This window comes from Lissotriton vulgaris, unplaced genomic scaffold (genome assembly GCF_964263255.1).
Source record: "Lissotriton vulgaris unplaced genomic scaffold, aLisVul1.2 SCAFFOLD_2393, whole genome shotgun sequence".
Lineage (NCBI taxonomy): Eukaryota > Metazoa > Chordata > Amphibia > Caudata > Salamandridae > Lissotriton > Lissotriton vulgaris.
In genome coordinates, this window is record NW_028249499.1 from 164,184 (window position 1) to 184,269 (window position 20,086).

General features: G+C 44.8%; 1 protein-coding gene across 1 annotated transcript in view; it reads left to right on the forward strand.

Moving 5' to 3' along the window:
• LOC147663557 (interleukin-1 receptor type 1-like) overlaps window positions 1–20,086 on the forward strand; it is a 222,025-nt gene that overhangs the window by 6,310 nt on the left and 195,629 nt on the right. The gene's annotated exons all lie outside the window — the stretch shown is intronic.

Below are 20,086 nucleotides of genomic sequence, written 5' to 3' on the forward strand. Positions count from 1 at the left end.
CCTCACTCAGTCATCCAAGAGGAAGTGGAGGTACCGACAGGACAGCCCTCGATGTACTTATACTGTAGATGATTGGTCCAATCGCTTGTTAAGATGGCCAAGTAGTGTCAGGATCGGCGCCTTTTCGCTCGCGCATGCTCATAGACTCGTATCTAGCATACACTGTTCCCTTTCCCAATCACAGTGCGCGTGTGCTAAAAGATGTGGCTCTGGAGCGCTTCTGCTGAACAACGCGCATGCTCAGTAGATTGTTTGTGGACCACTAATCTTAAGTGCATGAGCGGTGCTGCGTTCAGTGTACTGGGACACGTTTGGAAGAAGTTGTTCACGCGCGATTATATTGAACTGCCCGCAAGCAAGGTGGTTGAGACTCTGCTACTGCGCGCATGAATGATAATAGGTTGACGTGCTGTTTCATTCATTGCACGAGTAGAGTCACGATCGAAAGCCCACAAATTCCGAAGAAATCGGGGAGAAGTCTGATTCTTGTAAAAATGACCTTCCCAAGATCATACACTCAAGGAATTGACACTGACTGACTGGGGAGCTAGTGCTATATTAAAGGGCATACGTGCTAGCTGACAGTAAACACCACTTTAAGAATTATATTTTGTGTTGCAGTAAAAAGGCAGATGATATAACAATGTTGATTTGCTACTGAAAGGATAAAGGTCAAACAGCCGACCATGTGTCAATAACTGACGCTGTATAGCATAAAAGTGTGGATAATGAGGCTAAAGGGAGACCCAGGGGATGGCATCGTTCAAGCCCCGGGTGTCACACTGAAGCTTTAAAATCCACCTCTGTTCTTTCAAGAATAGGAATTTTGAGACATCACTGATGTGTGATGGAATAAATGGGTGCTCTAAGATCACCCACCGTAAGTCTTCAGCCTGATGTTTCATTGAAAGAAAATGGTTAGTGAGGCATGTGGACTGTTTCTGGCGCCTGATGGTGCTCTTATGTTCGCTGATCCGAACTTTCATTTTGAGAGTAGTATGACCAACGTACCTGAGTGAGCAGGGGCAGGTTATTAAGTATATAACGCCCTCTGTGTTGCAATTGGTATGTTTTTTGAGCAACCACGGTCTTGTGGTGCCTATGTCAACTTATCTGAGATCTTTTAATAAATACGCCGCCTGAGCACAGATGAACTGAGGATGATGTGTCTTAAGATGTGAGAAGATTGGTGTAGGAGTGAATACACAATTAACTGTCGACCAGATGCCACAATTTATTTTAATGTGATCTTCCTGGTCGGTGTTGAGATTAAAAACTGTGGCAGAGGGGAGGAGCTTCGCGGGCAAGCAAGATGGCCATGTAAGCTCGGAGCTCCGGAGACCCTCCGACCCTCCGCATAAATCCTGATGGAAATCCTGATCCACGGCAGTGGAATACTGTTGGTGAACGGTTGTTGAGACGGGACCCGCTTTCTGATTTAAAATCCGACACTCCTAGACGGAGTTACATCGTGTTGAAGAATCGTGCCAGTGACGTGCTATTGTCTCTGCGGTGGCTGACGACGGTGACACTGTAAAGCATGAGCGATATGCTGTGAGAGTGACTACTACGCTGGCCCTGCGAAGCACGCGGAGTTACGGAGTGGTCTATCGCTGAGGAACTATCGTTGGCCACGACACTTCGAGGTTGCTTTGCATTGCCGGGCTGGCCTTGGTGTACGACCCATTGTCCTGTCCCCCGGCTCAATCATGGCGGGCAAGGGCGAGCCAGACAAGACGACAAATCGAGTAAGTAGGAAAACTACTCATTCCCAGTCGAACAAAATTGATCGCTACGCCCAGCAGAAGAATTCACCAGGTGCGGCTGCCCGGCCGAAAGACTCTCATCGAGGAGAGTCGCCAGACACGTCGGACCCGACACTCCGAGATGTTATGGGCGCCATTGCTGGCATCAAAACGGAGATGCACAAACAACACGAGGTCCTGACACATAAAGTCGACACTTTGGCGATTGAAATCAATCTGATTAGAGCCGATCTGGGCAAGACCAATGACAGGGTCAAATCGCTGGACATTAAAACCACAAGCCTCACAACTGATATATCGGACCTACAAACAGAGGTTCGGGACTTGAGGTCGGCCAACGATCTTTTCTCGAGGCGACTGGAAGATTTTGAGGGACGTGCCAGGCGACAGAACGTTCGAATCATCGGTGTTCCGGAAGGGGCAGAGGAGTCGGCTATTGATCTCTTTGTTGAAGACTTGGTGCAAACTCATTTGGCTCCTGTGGGCCTCAGTCGTTTCTTTTCAGTGGAGCGAGCTCACAGACTGCCGGCGGGACGCCCAAAAATGGGTGCCCCGCCGAGACCCATTATAGCACGGCTGTTCAATTTTAGGGATCGGGACGCTATCCTGCAAGCCTCGAGAAGGAACGGGCCGCTCAAGTTTCAGAATGCGGACATCAACTTCAATCCGGACTTCACTCGGTCTGTACAGCGGCAGAGACAAAGTTTCGCGGGAGTGAAGAGGCGCCTTAGAGACCTTGGGATGAAGTACTCAATGATGTTCCCTGCGAAACTGCGAATTGAACATGATGGCCGTGCTATCTTTTTTGATCTGCCTGAAGTGGTGAGCGAGTGGTTGGACACTTTGCCACAAAGACACGAAGAACGAGAGGAACATTCGGAGGGCACCTCGGGAGGCCCTGAGCAACAAGAGTAGAGTTCACTTTCATAACTTTATCGGACGGTGGACCTGTTGGCGACAATCAATGCCACACTACTGCACTTTATAAAGTATATCCGCTTCGTTATGGAGGGTGGCAGGGGGGCCTGTGTGATCTCCTTTCTCCTCTAGGGTCTTTTTGTAGCGTAGTTTTTGGGGCAACAGGCACACTGCTGGTTGGGGGGGCTTCTTAGTCTGATGCAGGGGTGCAGGGTGGGGGGAGGTTTGATTGTTGGTTGTGTGTTTTTTCTTCTTTTCTCTTTCCTTTCTTCAAGGCAAAGTAATGGCTGTAATTTTTCCACTTGTGTGCCTATGAGGCCTGTCGGGATCGGCAAGGGCCCACGATTTGACGATGGGGGGTAGGAAACTAAAAGTGCTGTGTTGCAATATCAACGGACTGGGGGATCGTATTAAGAGAGGTGTGGTTCTACAACTGTTTAAGAGATGTATGCCTGACGTTATTCTGTTACAAGAGACACACTTGGTGGGAAATACGTGCCAAGCGCTTAACAGGAATGGATTCAAGATGGTGGCACACTCAGGGTTCTCTTCGGGATCCCGGGGGGTGGGGTTCATGGTGCGCGCGTCTCTCCCTCTTGAGATTAATTCGAGTGTTGTTGATGAGAGGGGGCGGTACGTTGCTGTCTCGGGGAGATGGGAGGGACGGTCTCTGGTTCTGGTTTCGGTTTACGTTCCCCCTGGGTTGCAAAACAACACGTTTCAGGATCTTGGGGGCGCCATTTTGGGTCTACCCGATGGTATGCTTATTATAGGGGGCGATTTCAATTCAGTTTGCTCGGGGACCCTAGACAGGCATCCACCCAGAGATCTCCGAAGTTCGCAATCCTGGCTTCCCGACTTCCTGGACACTATGGGACTTATTGACTGCTGGCGGCTCATGCATCCTACCCAGAGTTAATACTCATTCCACTCAGGGGCACATGGAAGCCTTTCCAGAATCGACTATGTTCTGGCTCTAGTGGCCCACGCGCCGGCAGTTGCTGAGGCCCAATTGCTGGCTAGGGGCATCTCAGACCATTCCCCGGTCTGGGTGTCCTTTGACTTCGACATTGTGGTGACCGAGAGGGTGATATCGGTTAATCCATGGTACTTCCGCAACCCCAGGACTCGTGGACTCATGGCCAAGGCTATTGAGCTCTATTTTTCAGAAAATTCAGGGTCGGTTACATCGGCTGTCACCCTGTGGGAGGCATTTAAGACGGTCTTGAGGGGAGAGGCGTTCTCTCTTATTGCTGATGTTCGGGGACTCAGAGATGCGGATGTGGTGCATATCGAATCTGAGATTAAAGATCTGGACTCCCAACTGGAAGTCGACCCGACACCGGACCTGCTCCATGTTCTCTCACTTAAACAGTCAGACTATCGGGCTACTGTCAGTGACGCTGCCAAGGTCATGGGTAGAGAGCAACAGGGTAGAATCTACGATGTCGGGGATAAGGCGGGCAAGCTCCTCGCTTGGCTGGATAAAAAAGAAAGAGCCAGCTGGGTGGTCCCAGAAGTATTGGGGGAGGACGGCTTGACTGTTACCGATCCGAGTGCCATAGTCGCGACGTTCACGGACTATTTTGAGGCCATTTACACCTCGGTCTCTGACCAGTCCGAGACCGATTCCGGGGAGCTTTTGGCAGGGGCGGAACTCCCGTGCCTGTCGGAAGCGGACCGGGACGACTTGGATAGGGACATTACCACTGACGAGATAGCTCTTGCCATTCGCTCCCTTAGGTCCGGCAAGGCGCCCGGCCCCAATGGTATACCCGTGGAACTTTATAAGATTAAACCTGATGTCATCTCCCCGCCCCTGTGGAACATGTTCCTGGAGGCGCGGGAGACAAGCATGCTTCCCCTTGACCAGAGACTGGCCACCATTGTGGTCCTTCATAAGGAAGGGAAACCCAGAGACCTGTGTCGATCGTATCGTCCCATTTCTCTGTTGAATGCTGAACCCAAGATTCTTGCTAAATTGCTGGCCAACCGTCTGATTGGCACGATTGGCGACTTGGTGCACCCGGACCAGTCGGGCTTTATTCCACACCGCAGCACTGCCCTCAACCTTCGGAGACTGCATGGGGTCCTCGCCAGGGCCCACACGTTCAGGGAGCAAGCCGTCCTGGCATCACTGGATGCTACGACGGCGTTCGACTCCCTCGAATGGAACTACCTGTGGGCAGTGTTGGCGAAGTTCGGATTTGGTTCGGTATTCATAGGGTGGGTCAAACTTTTGTACGCTAGCCCGCTGGCCACTGTAACGGTTAATGGTCGTGTGTCTGCGTCCTTTGCTCTCCGCAGGGGCACCAGGCAGGGTTGCCCCCTGTCGCCCCTGTTGTTTGCATTGGCACTTGAACCGTTGGCTGCATGGCTGCGACACCACCCGGATATAAACGGAATACGTTGGTCCCCTGGATTCGAGGACCGGGTGTTGCTATACGCTGATGACATCTTGCCATGTCTCACCTCTCCTTGTAAGTCGCTCATTGTGGTGTGTGATATGCTCCGTCTCTTTGGCCGGCACTCTGGCCTGGTTATCAACTGGTCGAAGTCACACCTGTATGTGCTGAGAGGGGGGACGCCTCGACTTCCAAGGTACTGCGGCATACAGGTCGCGCGGCAGGGTTTTAAATACTTGGGGATCTATATCTCAACGGATCCCAAAGTACGCTACATGAATAACCTGCTTCCCCCCCTCGTCCGTCTCCGACGTGACGTAGAGGGCTGGCGCAAACTCCCGCTTTCCCTGCCTGGGCGTGCGGCACTGTTTAAAATGATGTCCCTGCCTAGGTTCCTGTATGCCCTACAAAATACCCAAGATCCGGACCCAGCTAGTTACTTTAGGGAGGTCGAGGGCTTGCAACGGGCCCTTCTCTGGGATGGCAGACCACGCATAGCTATTACGAAGCTTACGCTCCCGTGGTATGACGGGGGTATAGCATTGCCTGACATCCGGAGATACTGTTGGGCCTCCCAGTTGGCGGCTCTTAATCACGGCCTCTACGGTCCAGCAGTAAGCCCAGGTTATGCCATGGATCGGTGGCTCCTGGACGACGGGAAGTACCATAGGGCGTTATTATACTCGAGATCTCTGGATGGTCGAATGTCGGGGCCAACGAAGACAGCTATACACATATGGCGGGCGATCACAAAGTCGCAGGGATGGAAGGATAGACTCACGATGGCAACCCCTCTTTTTGATTCTGAAATACTGGGCAAATTATGGCACACTAAGGGATTCGACAAGTGGGACATGATAGGCATATCGAAGGTGGAAGACATGATCGCGAGAGGGGAGATAAAATCCTTTACTCTCCTACAGACAGAGTTCCAGCTGGGTGGAACGGAATATTTCCGGTACGCCCAGCTGCGTCATGCCCTTCTGGCGGCTATGCCAGAGGGCGAGAGAATCCCTGAGCATTCCCCTTTGGAGGATAGGGTACTGGACGGCCACATGCCGGACAGCGTCATTTCCCTAATTTATAAAAAACGTATTAATGTCCGTACTGACCTCCTCCTTGGGGTGAAAGACCAGTGGGTGCGAGATGGGATAGAGCTAGACGATGAAGACTGGCAATGTGCAGTGTCCTCCCCCAAGGAAGTGGCTATCCTGGCCAGGCTGCGGTTGGTTCAATTAAAAATTCTTCATAGGGTTTATGTGACGGGTCCCAGATTAATACACATGGGTCATTCAGTGGACGGTCTCTGTAGGCATGGCTGTGGTGCTCTAGCCACCTTTATGCACATTATCTGGGAGTGTAGTGCAGTAGCCTCCTACTGGAGGCAGATACACATGATTATGAGTGAAGTGACCGGGGTGGATGTTCAGGCGGAGGCCCGACGCTGCCTCCTGAATGTCTGGGGCACCACTGATTATAACACTGCACAAACCCAATGGGTCACCCTGGGAAACATGGTTGCGAAACAAGATATTGCACAGATGTGGGGTGCTGCTACAGCCCCAAAGGTGGTACAATGGAAGGCCAATATGGATTGGTGTATGTTCCGAGAGAAGACTGTCTATGTGGCCAGGGGCAAACCCAAAAAGTGGCAAAAGATATGGGGGGCCTGGAACGAATATAGGGGTGACATTTGCATACCACCTGACGCTGCCCCCCTGGAAGAACGACTGACCCCGTAGTCTATGGGCCCGATTCACAGAATGAACTTACTACTTTTGGCATTCACAGAATGCACTTACTACTTTTGGTATTCACAGAATGAACTTACTCATTTCGGTATTCACAGAAGTTAGGACTACTAACTTTAGGACTCCTAAATGCCTTCTGTGAATACCGAAAGTCTTAAAATTACGATTTTTCTCAATTTAGTAGTAGTAAAGTTAGGACTACTAACTTTAGGACGCCTAAATGCCTTCTGTGAATACCCAAAGTCTTAAAATTAGGATTTTTCTCAATTTAGTAGTAGTAAAGTTAGGACTACTAACTTTACTACTACTAAATTGAGAAAAATCGTAATTTTAAGACTTTCGGTATTCACAGAAGGCATTTAGGCATCCTAAAGTTAGTAGTCCTAACTTTACTACTACTAAATTGAGAAAAATCCTAATTTTAAGACTTTCGGTATTCACAGAAGGCATTTAGGCGTCCTAAAGTTAGTAGTCCTAACTTTACTACTACTAAATTGAGAAAAATCCTAATTTTAAGACTTTCGGTATTCACAGAAGGCATTTAGGCGTCCTAAAGTTAGTAGTCCTAACTTTACTACTACTAAATTGAGAAAAATCGTAATTTTAAGACTTTCGGTATTCACAGAAGGCATTTAGGAGTCCTAAAGTTAGTAGTCCTAACTTCTGTGAATACCGAAATGAGTAAGTTCATTCTGTGAATACCAAAAGTAGTAAGTGCATTCTGTGAATGCCAAAAGTAGTAAGTTCATTCTGTGAATCGGGCCCTCAGACTCCAACACACGTTCTCTTTGCATATCTATCCTGTATCCCCCCGCCCCCCTCTATGGTCTTACAAATGGGTACTGTTTTGACTGTTTTTTAGGTTATTTGGCCTAGCCCTTCCCATGTTCGGGCTCTGTGGCACAAATGTTTTAAATTGCCTTGCTTCTTAGCACTAGTTTCGGTGCTTTCTTTTTCTTGTCTTCGTCAATGTCTACAAAAACAGAAAAATTAAAACCTTGATACGTGTTGGTAACTTGCTACTTGTACACTAGCCTTCTGGTCGTTGATATGCTGCCTAGCCTCCGGGATGTATGGCTAAATAGCTGTGTGCACTGACTTGCAAATAAAGGTTTTCAAATTTTTTTTAAAAAAAAAAACAGTGGCAGAGAAATTGGAAAAATAATGGTCCCTATCTCTATAAGGGACTTTCCCGAGTTGGCAAGTCTGTTGTGGCGTCCTTGCTATTGGATAGGTCAATTTGCCCTGACTTTCAGGAGGGTTATCATATATAGAGCACTATGTTATACAGTGCTCACCAGCGGTGGTAAGATGTTAGTATCACCCTTGCACGGTGTGGGGCTTTGAGTTACCAAGTTCCTCACATTGCGGAGAAGATTAGGTCATGTTTACCCATTTTGGTCCTGACAAAATAATAACAGATCGCTCCACGACTACACAAGTCATGAAAAATGTTGATCTGAACCATAGACCTTAGCCTATCAGCAGGTGTATAGGTGACCAACACTTTCTCACTTACAATTTCTCTGCCACTGTTTCTAATCTCATCACCGATCAGGAAGATTGCATTAAAATATGTTGTGGCATCTGGTCGACAGTTGATCTTATATTCACTGTTAAACTAATCTTCTCATGTCTTAGGACACACCATCCTCTGTCCTTTTGTGCTCACCCAACCTATTTATTAAAAGCTCTTTGATAAAGTGCCCTCTTGCGGTGCCCACCAAGCATTGCAGCGCCGGCCTGGCGAGGAGCATAGCTCAATGATGAAGCATGTCACCTTCGGGTGAGTGAGGGCAACTGGTCTTATAAGCACATGCTACCTTAGGTACCTGCGTTCAGTTAGAGATAATGTCTCTGGGACTGAACCTCCGGAATGTAAAGGGCAAAAAGGTGCATCTGAAATCTGGGGGTGAATAGATCAGGATAATATAGAAGGCTGCCCTGCAAGGACTTTGGACCCTACTATCGTGTTGTGATGGTACTCCCATTGGGGTGTCATGTGGAGCTAACCTAGCACTGGTGGCGCCCTGTGCGACAGTGTTTGTTGGCACCCCCCATGGGCACATCCCACGGATTCCCTCACTGCCACCCTTTAACAGTGGCCCCTCAAGTCTCCATAACCACTCTCTCTCAGATGTATTTAATGTGTTATATAGTGCCACCTATATGAGTGTAGGGTGTCAGAACACTTTTCATCACACATTAAAAAGAGACAATCAAGCATATGTGTGTTAATCAGTGTATAGAAAATGTTACATAAGCAAGGATACTACAAGGTGAGTCACATGCCATCCATAGTTTAAGAGTGCTTGGTCGGAAGAAGCACAAACTCAGAATTTAAAACATAACCCCATGGTTGGGGGTTACATTTAATAATAAGGATTTTTTTACCGAAAAGAACCCTTTTTGAAACATTACAATAAGAAAAGACGGAGAAAAACATCATCAATTTCTAATATATATGCTGTTTGCATGCAGCTCTTTGATGACAGTTATTAGCTCACTGTTCCATGTTAGGATTTTAACATTTACCCTGCTAGTAACAAAAGTATCTCTCTGACAACGGCACTGACCTATTTAAACTATATGCACTTTGTGATCTTCATGGTACACATTCTTTGCAGCATGCATATTAACACTATGTACTACGATAAAATGAGGAAAAACCTCCACTAGACAAAACTCTTTCTCTCTCCAGGAAGAACATTAATTACCAGAGTTATCTTGACATTTTTATTGTTAACCCCTTCCACGCTGATGACGAGCTGGGCTTGTCATGGCGTAGCCTCCTCGCACGCTGATGACGAGCCCAGCTCGTCACGTAACATGCGTTTTTAAAAATCTCAGCGCAGGAGCGGAATTCTGCTAGCGCGCATGAGGTTAAGTGAAAATTGCCGGAGGCCAGGATGGAGGCAGCAGGTGCTTTTTAAACCATAAAATACTTCTAAAGAGGGCGCCTCCCCCCGGTGCGATGGCACCGGTGGCACCGCCCTAGAGCCGGCCCTATTGACAGTTCTGGCATATCATTCAGAATTGCAGTGGCGCAGGCCGAAAGACAGAATTTCCATTTACTTCACATTGAGGGTGTGACAGGCTGACAGTGACTGTGGTTGTCACAAATCTGTATCCTTGTCATAGCTTTCAGCATTGTTAACTCAGTTTCTCAGACCAGTAGTTTGTCAAATATAATCTCTTCATTTAGTTCCTAAGACTTTCATATTAGTCTCATTTGGATATCACACACTGGTATGCTTACCAGTACAGTTTTTTCCTCTCAAAATATCTGCACACATGCTCCATTGCTTCTCTTGATGTCATGGATGGGTGTTTTGTGCTCAGTGGGCATTCCAGGGTTGTTATTCGGCCATGGTGATGTCACACGTTGGCACACTGGCTGCTGTCACTAGCTGGATGGAAGCCAGATGTCTCAGTCATGACTCAATTTGTCCATTCTGTATTCTGTCTCCATGTTTCACACAAACTCTGGTATGATGGGTAGGTAAGTCATTTGTCTTTTCACTGCCTCCACTTACTCTTAGGTTTATTTCCAGGTTTTTGTCCTCAGACGCCATGCTATCTCAAAAAGTCTCCTCTATATAACATTTCTGCATGAAAAATTGACCTTGACGTAAAACGTCAGATTATAGGATCTACTGTTTTCTTTTGAAAGACCAGCTCCTTACTTTCCACCCTCTACATTTCTCCTTTCTCTGAGCACAGCATATTCGAAGTCCCATGCATGTTTACCTTAATCGCTATTGTTTTCTGCAACTTGCCGGCACCTCATTTCAAATAGTACAAACTCTCTTTTTTTGGAAGTCATACTCCTGCAGCCTAACAATTCCTAATTCCCTCTTATCTCCCCAACCTTCTACATGAACTAGCCTACCCCAATAATGATAACACCTAACTACTATCAATTGAATCTACCACAAAGAAACTGGAATGTGTAATGGTTTTCTCACGAGCACAAGATTAATCCCAATTACCACTTAACCAGGATTAACCACTACTCTGTGTTCTGGAGTGTTTCCTGGCATGAAGCAGTTCAATTGTTGTCATGGGTAGTAAACGTTGTATAAATGCAATCGCTATACAATACAGTGTACTTGTATTGTGAGGGGATGGCTCCTGGAAGTTATATTTCTTTCAAAAGGTATGTGTTAATTGCTCTTATAAGGGAGTATGCATTACTGAACAGTGCTTAATTTGTGCTAGTGGTTGCCACTGGTGGGTGCCAGCACTCATTTCAGGGAATCAGGACTTATTTTTCATCATCAAACCCCCAGCAAGAGGGAGAAGGGCAAGAAAAGGAAAAAGTCAAGAAGTAAAGGATAGGAAAACTGTGACCAAGTGAGAAAGCATGGATCAAAAATAACCTTAATGCGATAGTGACACAGGAAGTGCATGGTGGTGGAAGATAGAGGCAAGAGCTAGAATTAGGACAACAAAGTCTTTGCAACCATGGCATTCAACAGGACAGACAAAGGCTTTTAAGAAAACAAATCTATTATTATTGGTATTATTAATATTTCTATTTGAATTGTAATATTAATTACTTTTGACAAATTAAGCACTGCAAAATGAGCATCCTGTATTTGCAGCCTTTCACGTTCCACTACTTTCTTTTTTGATTTGCAATTTAGTAAGGTGGTTGAATAAAGAAGCCAAACTTGAGGCATCACTGTTTCATAGACCTGCTATCTTGGAAAGGCACTAGCTCTTTCCACAACTGTGCTCAATAGGCTAAGTCAGAGGTGCTTTGATATTTCATGTCTGTACTTGTCTAGATTTTCCAAAAATGTGCCATAGTTGCAACAGTATCCTAGGTGTTCATTTTTTGATGGAGTTGTATTTCTGGACAACACTTTTTAAAGCTTTTAACTTTTGTGAAACTGGAGTAACTGGTTAATGTTTTCTAATTGAAAAATGCAGTGAACTTGTTCCCCTTTGGCTCTTTAGTATATCTGTTCCTAAATAGTTGTGGTTGTAAGAGAAGAAAGCCAGAACAGGATGTTTCCCATAGAAGTTTTCACCCAGTAAATTGGTATTCTTCTCCTTTATCATGAAGGAAAATAGAGATTTATTAACTCATCCTAACTTCTGAAGCATTGAAGGGCATATTATCAAGCCTGGGCGAAAAAATTATCGCCGCTTTATCGGCAGGAAACTGGCGATAATGTGGCGATAATGGGCTTGATAATACGCTCTATGGAATTCCAATCGAAGCTCATGTTAAATGTGAAGGACATCTAACATGTGCTTCGATTGGAATTCCATAGACCATATTATCAAGGCCATTATCGCCACTTTCCTGCCGATAAAGCGGCGATAATTTTATCGCCCAGGCTTGATAATATGCCCCTATGACTTTGAGCATTTAGTAATATACTGAGAACAATACCTTAAATGTAGGACTTTACCTGTGAAACCATGAAGCATCTGCATTAGACAGGCCTGATTACTGTTGGTGGATTTCCATCCTCAAGGTTTACCTAAAGCTTTTAGCCCTCCGTCCCTTGTCACAATGTAGGCATACTATCAGAGGCACTAATCTGCTCCAGTTTTCCCAAGCCCACTTTCTTGTTTTGGTGAACATCAACCTCTCACTTTTGTTCTACTTCCCCCGTGCTAATTAACCATCCATATACGACCCATTTACTTATCCACCCATCTGGTCTCTCATCCAACCACACATTCACAAACTCGAAGACCAGTAAACAAACTATTTTCAGCATTGGAAACAAGTGAGACAAATTTGGGCTGCCAGGCTAGTTTTTGATTCTTTGCAGAGTAATGGCATGTTTTTTTCCTACCATCTCATGCAACCTTCCATAATTTAAAAGAAGTTTGTTGTTTATTGTATCTCAGTGTGGTTTAAATGAACTGTACCATCCCTTTAGCCTACTTCTCTGCTGTGTCCTGTAGTGCTGTTCTTTTTGGTTTACATTCTTCTCTGGATTGGTCTATCCTAGATATTCTCTGACATTTTAATGCAGTTGTAGGTGTACTAAAGTATTCATTCTAGTTCTCGCTCAAGTAAAAACCTGTCTAGAAATTGTATGTTTCCCGAAATGTTGGGCACAAATGCTGATGCTGCTGAAATAGACAAGACCCGACTTTCTTCTTTGTACATCGGCAAAGTGGTTGCGGGAGCCCACTCTTGTAACCTGATTTAGTGAATGGTGGAAACAGAATATCTGGAACAATTTGAGGTATACCATCTGTGCTATTGCAGTAAATTTACCATATCTATGTAGAATGAGGCGGGTAGGGTTCCAGGTGGTTAGAAATTATTTTGTGCCATCTCATATTTATGTGACGGCCACTCTGCCAATATTTATATTGATGTACAAAGAAATATTTCCCTTGAACAGAACTAGATAAACAAGGCACAGAGGTAAAAAAAAAAACAATAAAAATATTCACTAATGTAAAAAGAATTCTTAACAATTTATTGAAAATACAAATGTTAAAAAAGTGGACATACAAGAACCACTGTAGTAAAATTTAAAAAAACAACAATAAAACTGTTTGACATTCAATATTGGCCAGCAAGATTGAAACATAAAGACAGAACACAGTGAGACATGCAGCTTGTACAGTACTAAATGTATATTCCAACTCTGTTTCCAACACCTAGGTTGTGCACACCACAGAATAGCATATCAACAAAGGTGTATGAGTCATGAATTATACTGTTATGGTGCGTCGACGCGTTTCGGTGGGTTTCCACAATTTTATCCACCTTTGTCAAGACAACATTTATCTGTCGTAGTGAGTGGGTCAATATGATCTCCCTAGAGAGTGGAGACACAATAGATTAATTTCAAAATGCATTATGTTCTGACTCTTTTCTACAAGAACACCTATAGTGTTTTAGTCTTGTTTAGTTAAACGGTAGTTGTACCCGAACAAATAACCAGGTTAAGGACCCTCATTATACATATCATTTTCATCATACAATTATATATTCGAGGGGATGACACAAAACAAAAAATTGCTTTTACTCTTTAGTGCAAGATTCCTCCAACATGTCTTTTTGCTATACATTTATGTATTCTCCAGGATGGCCTTCAAAAAACAAACATTGATAGTTGACTTAAACACATTGTTTATGTATATACATATTTTTCTTGTTCTATAGCGTCTCTTCATCTTTTTGTTTACTGGGGCTTATGTTTACTTTAATGTCTACAAACACTCAACTCTGGTGAAACAGTTGTATTGTATACCCAATTACTCCTATTTCGATTTGGGAGTTGCAAAAAAAGGGGGGGACGAGAGTAGTATGGCGTGGACTGAATCATATTATACCAGATTAAGGAGCCTAGTATAATCTTACTCCCTCCATATTGTCTGTTGCTATTCATGTTTATGTAAAAGCAAGGTCAACTGCGGAAAGCACCTGTTTCCAATGGTTTTAGGTACCTCTTGGGTTAACATCGTATCAGGACAATAACTTGATTTAAGGTTACTTTGAGATTCTCTTTTGAATGTGGTCCGATTTTCGTTATTAATCACACCGGAGCGTGTTTTCGTAAAGATTTGGGCTTTGTATATACCCCTCTTTGGTTAAAAAAGTCATATGCAATAGACTCCTGAAAATTCAAATGATAAAGACAGAAATAAATAGAGAATCATCCTGGACTTGTAGATTTTAATTATTATGGGCAAACGTGCTACTTTATGGAGGAAAGGCCCCACGTGCTACTTAATGAAGAAGCCCAGCATACCTATTATTGGAACTTGAAGGCGTTGACTTTAGCTGTTGTCTATTATTGAGGCATTGTGGTATGTTTTCATTTATTTAATAAAAGACCAGAAGCGCTTCAGTCGTGTCCTTGCGTCGTGAATTAATTTTTACTAAAGGCAAAGACACAGATAAATTTGTATTTTAAGGGGTGAAGTGTCATGTTTTTAAATACAACTTAAGATAATTCCGATATTTTCAAAATTTGCTTACCACTATGGCGCAGAGGGACTGCTTGCTTCCCTAGTCTAGGGTTTTTTTTCTAAAAAAGGTAGCAGAGGAGCTTTCGTCATGTCCCTGTGGCGCTTGGGCGTATATCACTGGAAGGCGAGAAAATAAATGCGGGAGCGGCTGTTAATTATGCATTTTCTAGTTCTCTGCCCCAAATCCGGTAAGGGTCGTGATCCTATGTCTGCTTACCTGCTGTTCCGTCAGGGACTGCCTGCCTCTCTGGTTCCGGAAGGTATCCCAGAGATGCGAGGCACCTGTGTTTTAATATTGTAGCTGGCACGTGATACGTTCTTAAAGGGGCCAATCAAAAAGTATCGGCAACAATAATTTCTCAAAAATACAGAGAGATGCCCTTAATAATCTTCAAAATTGTGAAGAATTAACAATCAAACCCGCCGATAAGGGTGGGGGGATAGTGATCTTTGACACTGAAAAATACGATAAAAAAATGAAAGAGCTTTTGAGTTTTAAGGAACAATACGAAAAATCTAAATTCCAGGAACTCAGCAAACTCAAACTTGAGGTAGCCAAACTTCTGAGAGAAGGGAGAGACAGAGACGCCATTAGCGAAAGTGAATATAAATTTCTACTCAACCAACATCCGGTAACCCCTGCCATGTATGGGCTCCCAAAGATCCATAAAAACCTTATGGACCCACCGATGAGACCTATAATCAGTGGAATAGGATCCATACTAGAGCCTTTGAGCCGGTATGTTGACTTTTTTCTGCAGCCAGTGTTGAAAAAACAAAGATCCTATCTCAAGGATACCTCCCATGCCATCTCGGTATTTGAGGGCAGAGGGTTCAATAGGGTGACCCAGTTTCTGGTCACCCTCGACATTGAAGCCCTCTATACCAACATCCCCCAAAACAACACCTTGGAGGTTTTATCCTCCATATAGGAAAATGAGAATCTCAAAGGTAGGAACGATACCTTCATCATGTCATGCATCTACCTTATTCTGAAGAGAAACTTTTTTCTCTTCAAAGATTAGCTATATCTCCAGGTCAAGGGGACTAGCATGGGGGCCACTTGTGCCCCAAGTCTGGCCTGTTTATACGTGGGAAATTTTGAACTCAAGCACATCTTCAACAAGGCTGCCCCCTTTTTTGAGAATAATTCCTGCTGGCACCGCTACATTGATGATATCATCTTTATCTGGAGCGGTGCCAGCGAGGACCTTACCAGCTTTCTGGAATGGTTCAACCTTGGAGATCCCAACATTAAATTCACAGGACATCATAGCAACTCCAGGGTTGAGTTTTTAGACATTGTCATTAAAGATCAGGAAGGCACCCTCAAAGTTGAGTTATTTACCAAACCAACTGACAAAAATTCCCTCTTACATTACTCCAGTAATCATCCGAAGGCACAAAAAGACAATGTGCCTTTCGGGGAGTTTTTGAGACTTAGGCAAAACTGTTCTGACCTGGATGATTTCTATAGACACTCAGACAATACAACAAGAAAACTCAAGGAGAGAGGTTATCCCCATAAACTGATTAAAAACTCTCTTAAGCGAGCAAGGTTTTACGATCGAGACAGTTTACTAGATCAAAATAAAACCTGCAACAAGAATGATTTAGATCGAATAGTATTTGTAACACAGTTCTCGCACCTGAGCAATCAGATTAAAAACATAGTAAACAGAAACTGGCGCTTATTACATTTTAACAATGAAATTCAACTCAACAAACCCCTGTTCTCTTTTCGGAGAAATAAAACCCTCCGCAACTGTTTGGTACACACCTACAAGCCATCTATGGAGACACAACTAACTCTGACAGGCACGAGGGCATCAGGCAACCACAAATGTGGAACCTGCTCAGTCTGCCCCCACTGCATTATAGGCACTAGCCTTGAATTTAATGGAAAACCTTTGACCCCCAAAACATTCAATAACTGCAGAAGCCAGAACGTAGTTTATTTGCTGCTCTGCCCTTGCAACTTAGGATATGTAGGGGAGACATGTAGGGAACTAAGAGCCAGAGTTTTAGAACACAAATCAGCCATCCGCACAAACAAGTGCAATGCACCCCTAACAGATCACTTCAGACAACACAATCACTCTTGTGATGACTTACGGTGGTTCATCTTGGAGAAGATTAGAACCACCAGACGGGGAGGTGACATTTACAAATTTAGAAAAACCAGGGAACAGTGGTACTTTTGCTTCTTAAACACCATCCTCAAAGGCTTAAATACCAGGGAAGACTGGGCAAAATGCATCTAAAACCCTTCAAAAAAAATCCCTTTCGAAAAATATGTTCCCCGTCTTAGGAATTATGGTATAGGGAGGCTATGACATCTATACTCAATGCCCCCCTTGTGGTAGGTTTCCCCTGCTCTGTAATACCTTTGAGCCCCTATGAAGCACTTTTCATACAGACACCAAAATTGGGATTGAATCTGAGACCTCTTACCTGCGCATTTATAATAAATAGATAGGCATCGGTTCACAACAATACTGAGACTGAAACACTGAGATTGATGCTTACCCCTCGCATTATGCCCATTAAAAATAATTGGATATCCGTAGGTTTGAATGAACAAATGGGGCTTTTTTTAATTTCTTATATCACAATATTTTCATTTAAATCTTTAAATTTTTTTGTATTAGTAGAAACCGGCCACTGAACAACTTAAGTAGAACTTTGATCCCCGGCCAGCAAAAAGATGATATCACAAGTTGACATAGCATCCTCTACGAGCAGCCCTCCAAACATAGGCTAGTCAGCTTGACCAATAGAATCTCGGAATGACAAGCCGAGATATGTAAACACCTTAGCCTCTAATGTTAATGTTAATGTTAATGTTAACTGTCATTTATTGAGCGCTCGTACGCCCGGAGGCTTCATGGCGCTGTAGGAAGGAACAGGGCGCGTCAGTCGATTAGTAGAAAGAAGCAGCTCAGTGATGTGCCTGAGAAAAAAGCCAGGTCTTCAGAAGATGTCTGAAACTAAGGAGATTGTCACTTAGTTTTAGATGAGGGGGAAGAGAGTTCCAGAAGGCAGCTGCAAGGTGGTCAAAGCAGCTGCCTCCGAGACGTTTCCTATTGTACGGAGGAACAATCAAAAGAGATTTATGGGTGGACCGGAGGTTGCGGGGAGGGCTGTATCTTTGGAATAGGTCTCTAATGAATTGGGGGCCAATATCATGTAGAGATTTGAATAAAATGCAGCCCACTTTGAAGGCCACGCGTTGCTCCACCGGTAACCAGTGTAACTGTTTCAGGCCAGGTCTAACTGATTGCCTTCTAGGGATGTTCAGAAGAAGTCTGGCTGCTTGGTTCTGAACCAGCTGGAGGCGTCTAAGCTCTCCCTTTTGGAGCCCAAGATAGAGACTGTTAGAGAAGTCCAATCTGGACAGAACCAAGGAGATAACGATCTGAGTGAGGGCGGCAGAAGAAAAGAAACAGGCAATTTTTTTGATTTTTTTCAACTGGAAAAAACTGGAGGATACAACTGCTCCCACCTGTCTTTTCAAGGAAAGGTCTTCGCTGATGTAGATGCCCAGGCTCTTGACCAAGGGTGACTTAGATGGGGGGGCACCCATGCAGGAGGGCCAGAAGCTGGGGTTCCAACTATGTATACTCTGTCCAGGCAAGACCAGTTCGGTCTTGCCTGGGTTAAGTTTCAGATGATTGCAGCTCATCCAACTCAGAATGTGGGACATGGTGCTTTGAAATTCTACCACTGAGTCCTTGGTGTTAAGAGGAAAGATGAGCTGCAAATCATCTGCATAGTTGAAGATGGTTACCTTTGCGTTTCTAAGGGAAAACAAAAGAGGGCGCAGGTACAAATTAAAAAGCAGGGGAGATAACGAAGAGCCTTGAGGTACTCCGCAGTTGGTGGATATGGTAGGAGCTGTAAAAGTGCCCAGTCTAACCGATAGAGTTCGGCCAGAGATGAACGAGCAGATCCAGCTCAGTCCTGGGCCCCTGAGGCCTGCCTGCTCGACACGGTCGACCAAGATGGTATAGTCGACCGTGTCGAACGCAGCAGAGAGGTCCAACAGCACCAGCACCTGGTGGATCCCCTCGTCCGCATTCCGCCTCAAGGTATTCTGCACTGAAAGAATGACTGCTTCAGTCGAATGGCAAGGGCGGAAGCCGGCCTGGTTAGGTGCAAGGTACTCTGATTTTTCCAGAAATGTGGAAATACTGTCACAAACATGGGACTCCAGGAGTTTGGCACAGTATGGCAGCAAAGAAATAGGCCTATAGTTAAGTGGGTCTAACGGGTTGGCTCCTGTCTTTTTTATAAGGGGGATAAGGAGGGCTTTTTTAAAGTTACTTGGGACTTTCCCTTGTGTGAGTGATCCATTTAACAAGGGAAGTAAGCCCTCGGGGATGTAGGTGCCCACTTCTTTCAGGATGTGAGGGGGGCAGATGTCATCGGGGGAGCCGGATTTGACCTTTGTAAGAAGTTTGGATAGAATGACATTGTCAATAAGGGGGTATGAATCCAGGGTGGCAGGATTGTGAAAAATGTCTGAAAACAAAAGAGAAGGCTGAGTGGTAGAGATGCTTTGTTTGATGGTGCAGATTTTATCAAAAAAGAAGGAGTTAAGTGAATTGCAGAGTTCCTGGGTGGGGATTATCGGAAGGGAGGTTCTGTCGCTGGTACTGAGGTTTTCCACTATGTTAAACAATTCTCTGGATTTATTGTGGGCTTTGAGAATTTTTTCAGAGAAGTATTCAGTTTTATGTTTTAGGATAAGCTTTTGGTAGTCCCTGCGGGCTTTGCGATAGTTATCTCTGTCTTGTTCTAAATAGGCTGTTCGCCACTTTCGCTCCAGTTGACGGACTTCGAGCTTGAGGGTTTTCAAAAGAGGTGTGAACCACCTATGAGCGTCATTGGGGCGAGAGCGGGGAAAGTTGGTGCAGGGAGCATAAACATTGGCTGCCTGAAGTAGCCAACCTGAGAAAGCTTCTTCCATTTCTTCTAGCCGGCATATCCTTTACTAGTAGCCCTTCAATCATTGGTTTGACAGCCCGACCAATAGAATCTCGGCATTTCAAGCCGTCATAGGCAAATTCTTTAGCTTTGAACCTTGCGCTTTGATTGGCCCTTTTAAGAACGTATCACGTGCCAGCTACAATATTAAAACACAGGTGCCTTGCATCTCTGGGATACCTTCCGGAACCAGGTAAGCAGACATACGATCACGACCCTTACCGGATTTGGGGCAGAGAACTAGAAAAATGCATAATTAACAGCCGCTCCCGTATTTATTTTCTCGCCTTCCAGTGAT